The 6000-nt window shown below is 38.1% G+C and overlaps 1 long non-coding RNA gene across 2 annotated transcripts; it reads left to right on the forward strand.

Annotated features, from left to right (window-relative positions):
* The first annotated feature begins 2039 nt into the window (after window positions 1-2039).
* Window positions 2040-5446, forward strand: LOC139063409 (uncharacterized). 2 transcript variants are annotated; one of them, XR_011516774.1, is made up of 5 exons: window positions 2040-2747; window positions 3590-3718; window positions 3856-3924; window positions 4864-4968; window positions 5121-5446. It is a non-coding gene; the product is annotated as an uncharacterized lncRNA (long non-coding RNA). The 2 variants fall into 2 exon arrangements; XR_011516773.1 differs by lacking the exons at window positions 2040-2747; window positions 3590-3718; window positions 3856-3924 and adding an exon at window positions 3959-4276 and having other exon boundaries at window positions 5121-5433.
* The last annotated feature ends 554 nt before the right edge of the window (window positions 5447-6000 follow it).

Below are 6000 nucleotides of genomic sequence, written 5' to 3' on the forward strand. Positions count from 1 at the left end.
GGGGCTCATAGAGAGCGGTATGTTAACTAGCTTACCAACGTTAGTTTACATTCTCTCTGCAGCTGTTCACCGATGTAAACATGTTGCTGACTTTGTCTAAATTCACCCCGCTGGATTTATAACATTATGTTATGAACGGCGTTTCACTTTACACCAAAGCTGATTTTAAAAAATTCCGGATCCCTACCAGTTTCTGTTGCTGGTGGTGTTAACAGGTTCAGCTGCTGCACTCACACCTGAATGAGAATATCTCTGAATGGTGATGCTCATATAAATTAATAACATAATTTTAACACACGTAATGATACATCAAACCTTTAATATTGTTAATAATTATCTCGCTTTACACTACAGTGGACGGTGTGCATCCTCCGTGGTGAAATACCCATCCATCAGGATTATCAATAACTAGTATAAACACATCAAATTCATCCCTGTCCCTGTCGTCCTCGTGAAATAAATGAACATTAATCTTACATGTTAAAAACATGTTTGCTGCAAATCTGAAGGCTGCTAGTCCGCTTGATTGATCACTGCAGTTCATCTCTGTCTCCAATCTCCATCAAAGTTATTAAAAAAAACATAACGAGTTGAGTTTACATCCTTGTTTGTTAGGGCAGCCAACCACGCAGCAAGCTAAAACCATTTTACTTTCAAATCAACTAAATAAAAGCGATAAAAGGCTAGAAACTGGCTTGTTTTGACTAGCTTCACTGGAGTTTCAACAGGTGTAAATGGTCTTTTTGCTGTCCATCATGGCGAAGGGGGCGACCACATGAGTGGCGTGACGTCACGTGCAAAGGGTCCATAGTGGAAGTCAGGGTCCACACAAACAACTCAGAAGGCGTAGTCCACACAAACTGATAAAGACGTGTGTGTGTGTGTGTGTGTGTATGTGTGTGTGTGCGTGCGTGCGTGCGTGCGTGCGTGTGTGCGTGCGTGCGTGCGTGCGTGTGTGTGTGTGTGTGTGTGTGTGTGGGTGTGTGTGTGAAACTCTATCAACTTTACAGAGTGGACCCAAAGTTTGATTTGTTAGTAGCTAAGAGTCATTCCCAGCACAGAAGTTGAATGACAATCATGGACCTGCCCACTCCAGCTGCTTTGTTTCAGTCACATGACCCTAGTGTTGTGTGTGCACCTGAATTGATTCGCTCTGACCAGTACCTACACCGACTTGTATAAAATAGCTGCTTCTCTAATTATTATAATTTCATTGTGTTTATTTCAAATTTTGCTTATCATTTAGTTTTTTCTTGCACCATGTCCCTCAGCAATCTTCTAATGTTGTGATTCTTGCACATATAGCAATAAAACCGTTCTGATTCTGATGTTGAGAAGTGATAACACAGCATGAAACATTGCACTATTGTGTGAGATCAAACATCCAATTGTTTTAAAAATTTGATCAACACTACAGTCAGTCTACTAATTGTCAAATGGGTTCATATTTGGTAAGGATGATTATACCTGTGATTTTTTTATGTGGTGTCTTTCATGCTTTGGAAGTCTTTCATTTTAAAATCTTGCCATGTGAACCAGGCCTTAGACTCACTGTCCTTCATTAATAAATAGAACAAAAATATATTACATAGTATCCCTGTTCCTCTGGGATCACATTTGTGAGGGACATACATTTTAAACACTGGCTTTTGGTATCAGAACGAGAATTTACAGCTTTAATGAGATGCTGAATATATAAAATTTTTCCCCAAATTCCATTTTTTAGCTTCATAATTCAACTGCTGCCTCAACACAGATGAGTTTACAAGCATGCAATCAGCAAGTCAGAACAAACCTTCTTAGTGCTGTGACTTGTTTCATTATTTTAATAGCTTTTTTCTGGCAAGTACACTCGTGGATGCATATGTAAGAAAATATTTCATTTTCTGGTATTCTTTGACTGCCTAAATGGTAAAAAATAACCAAGTCATCCCAGAATCATACAGGGCTGTGGGTTTAAATAGAAGATGTGTCTGTGAGGCAGATCCTCTAATCATCCTGAGTTCAAAACTGTTCAACTTACATTGTGAATAAACCTCAGAGGTAAAAAAAAATTAGTTGGAATAATAAAAGATGCCAACGGACTGAGTAAATGATGGTCGCTGTAGTGTGAAAGGATGGTGGAAGACCAATGCACAAGTTCATAGTTGTATGCTAGATCTTCGTGAAATAATTTAAGTGTAAAGACTTAAAGGAGCATGGGGCAGGAATTGTCCAAAAACAAAAAGTACATGTTCATTCTTGAGAAGCTTATGGGTGATGGAGCATTTTAAACTAAAAAGAATGATGAAACCAGTTTATCATTCCATTTTGTTAATCAGGCTTTGTGCTGCAAAATGCAAAACATTCCTGATCCGAATTTCCCGCGCTGTTTTACGGATATGACGTTAATTGACGCTTCAAGCGCGTTCTCGACAAGGTTCAAACCCGGAAAAACATTTGGAAGCTAGCTAGGTGGCGGTAACGCGTCTTTCACTACTAGCCACGTTAAAACCCCAAACAGAAGAGGAAGAACCCTGGAAATGGATTCTACAACTAGCAAACGACCAAGCGCAACTCAAAGCCCACTAAAGTGGCACAAAGAAGAAGGTTTTATCAGCGGCATCTCGAGAGTCAAAAAGAAAATATGATAAAAGTCGGTCAGGGACCCGAATATCTATTGGTTATGCTCTGGAAGAATGGAGGCTGCTTCAACTGGATTTGGGCCTGAAAAAGGATGCGGACATGGCGCATTTTCTAGTGACCAGGTAAGTGTTGGTCTCCTTATTACTGCTGTAGGTTTCAGTAACGAGTAGGTAAACATATCAGAGCTGTATCTGCACAATTTGAGAAAATAAAATAAAACTTATGGATTTAGATAATGCTGATTTAGGTAATCTAACAAATCTTTGTGCAGATGAACAAGAAACTTATCTAAGCTAACGGTGTTTAGCATATGGCTTCCTGATCAGTTTGAAAAAGCTAAAAGCAACTAAGGAGTAACCGGATCACTTCTACGTTTTGTGGACGACACGCCGCATGTGTTTGGAGATAAATGGGTGCTCCGTTTATTCTGACGAGAAAAGTAAACAGAGCTTGATTTGATTATATAACGTCACCGCTCAGCCGGAGAGAGCTAGCATGCGTTAGCATGTTAGCTGCGATCACGCTTCAGTTTGTAGAAGAGAACGGACATTTTCCAAACCAAAGATAAGTCTTTAGAATTATGTCATATTTGATCTACAGTCCAACCTCTAAGAGGACTGTTACTTTAGTAGATAATGTTATTCGTGGGGTTTGTGTAACAGAACCCCATCGGATTATATTTCCCTAGCGCTATTGCTGTGCTACATAAGAACAACACGTTTGACTAAAAGTAAAGTTGTTCAGAAGTTTGTGTTTATTTTTCTAAATTTGTCCAGTTGAATGTAGGTCAGAATAAAATATGTTTGTGAAAATGATAAATAATTTTTTTTATAACTGACATGCATTTTCATATTACTAGTTGTGCCACAGGTAAAGAAGCTTAGCCATTATTGATCTATGTAAACAGAAGGTGTAGATTCTCAACCAATTTGTTGACATTTTTGTTTAAAAATGTGTTTTCCAGCTACCGGAAGAAGCAGGCTCCTGAAACTGCAATTCAGGGAGGTTATGTGAAGGCAACCTCGACACCCAGTTAGAGAAGAGCAGCTAAAATGTCGCATCGATTATCTCCAACTGAACCTGTGTCTGAGGGGTTAGTATCTTTTCTGTAAAACAAATATTCACGTTTTTGTGCTATGCTATTTCATACATTAAATTACACCTTGCATATCCACACTTGGTTCAGAACTAACATCACACCACCAAACACTTCTGACATTATCTTTACAGGGAAGATTTTCTAATGGCTGGTGTTGAGGCCTTAGCTGATGACCTAGATTTGGATCCTTTTGAAGAAAGGTAAATTTGTTCATGAGAAGTCTTGCCATATATGCAGGAAATGACTGCTGTACTATGTGCAAAAAAGATAAAAACACAATAGATAAGCAAATATAGGTCATTATATATATTTATTTATGTTGTGAAGTGTCAATTCACAGCAGATTGTTGTTATTTGCAGAAATAATTAATGACAGATGTATTAGGCTCCACATTTATCTCTTTAGAATCAGTACCATTTCAGGTAAGTTCCAGTATTTATCTTTACGTACAACAAATATTATTGTGTTGTCTGTAATTTCAAATCCATGGATCTAGCTACGGATGCAGTCCAAATTGATGAGGACCAAGCAAACAACTTACTCAACAGTGTGTGAATTTCAATGTCTTCTTATCTAGGGGTGGGCAATATAAACGATATAAGGTAGAAATGATATAAAATTGGGCAATGATAGTTTTTGGCTATATCGCAATACGGCGATATTGTGATAACACATGAAGTCACTAAGATGTGCACCCTGCTGACAATGGGACAACAGAATGGCGGTGACTGCAAGCATGGAGTGGGCGGAGGAGGAGGCCTATATGCCTCAAGTGGCATATATTTGCCACATGAGGATATCTAAAAGCATGTCAATTTGACATCTATAAACAGATGAAAAAATATATTGCAATATATATCGTTACTGCACATGCTTCAGATTATATCGCAATATAGATTTGAGGCCATATTGCCCAGCCCTATTCTTATCTACACTCTTTTTTTAAACTCCAAAGTCTTAAAACAATATATTAATTCTACTTTTATTTATTGTTTTCATAACAGAATAGAACTGTTATGAAAACTTTGTCAGGCTGGCGAAGTTTGCAGCCGCAAACAAAACGTTGCAGGTAAATAAAACCCTTTTATGTTTTAAAAAGAACTAAAAGATGGAATTGTTGTTTTATCCTTGTTCACAGGCTGGGATCCTAAAGGGAATTTCCATCCTACTTGTGTGGCTGAATGACATCTTCAACCAATTTTGGTACATTTGCCAGAAAGCACAACATCGTGATATGTTTAATGTAAGTATTGTGACATCTTTTGGACAACAAGACAACAATGCACATTGACATAATTACCTTTCTTTTCATAATAGTGCCAGCCCTCGTGTTTCTGTTGGTGAGCGCTTCTGTCACATGTAAAGTTTTCAAATAAAACTTATTTTTTCTGTTAGGACATGTGGGTGGGTGTGCTTCACCATGTCACAGGGAAGCATGAATGGACCCGTGGCAAATGTGACCATGGACCACTTGATGCAACGACCAGTGATAAAGAGCTCATGGTACCATGATCTCCACCACACGAGGCTCTTCAACGAATCATGTTCAACAGACGCTTGTTGAAGGATGTCACCAATCTGACCTTTAGGTATATTAATAACATTTTCATAAGCAAAAAAGCTAAAGTGTCAATATCAAAGCTGACAATTTACATGTAGAAATGACAATTGTGGGTGAAAAGGCAATCAAAAGTGTGATTCCTAATAATCTATAAAGTTGTAGCTTTTGTTTTTTTTACAGGTCAACTTCAGAACTGGAGAGTTTCCAGAACTGCATTCTCATGTAATCTATGTATGATCTAATGCTGCTGTTCTCTCTCCATAAAGGCCCCAGCTACGTGAAGCATCAAAAGACAGGAATTACTTCTTTCATGCACACAGATTTATTAGAAATTAAGAAAAAATACTATGTACAAATGCAAATAACAGAACTTTTTTGTACATAAATAAAAATAAATAAATTGCACTAACTGTTTGTTTATTTTTGGGTGAAAGTTATTTTGAGGTATTGTGCTGTTTTGGAACTACTGTAGTTGTAGATAAACGGTTTGGATTTTTGGGTTAGGGTGCCCTCAGTCAGGAAGATGGTGTCCTGGCGTCTCTTGCCGAAACTCCAGGATTTCCAGCATCACCCCTGGAAGACGGGTCACCACTCTCTCGAGAATATAATCTCTCTCCTCCTGGCTCAGGTGTTGTAAAGCTGTCTAGAAATTAAAGAGCATATGTTTACATGACTAGATTCATATCTCCAGTGAGTGATGTTTTTGTTTTTGGC

The sequence above is a fragment of the Nothobranchius furzeri genome, chromosome 15 (assembly GCF_043380555.1).
Source record: "Nothobranchius furzeri strain GRZ-AD chromosome 15, NfurGRZ-RIMD1, whole genome shotgun sequence".
Classification (NCBI taxonomy): Eukaryota; Metazoa; Chordata; class Actinopteri; order Cyprinodontiformes; family Nothobranchiidae; genus Nothobranchius; species Nothobranchius furzeri.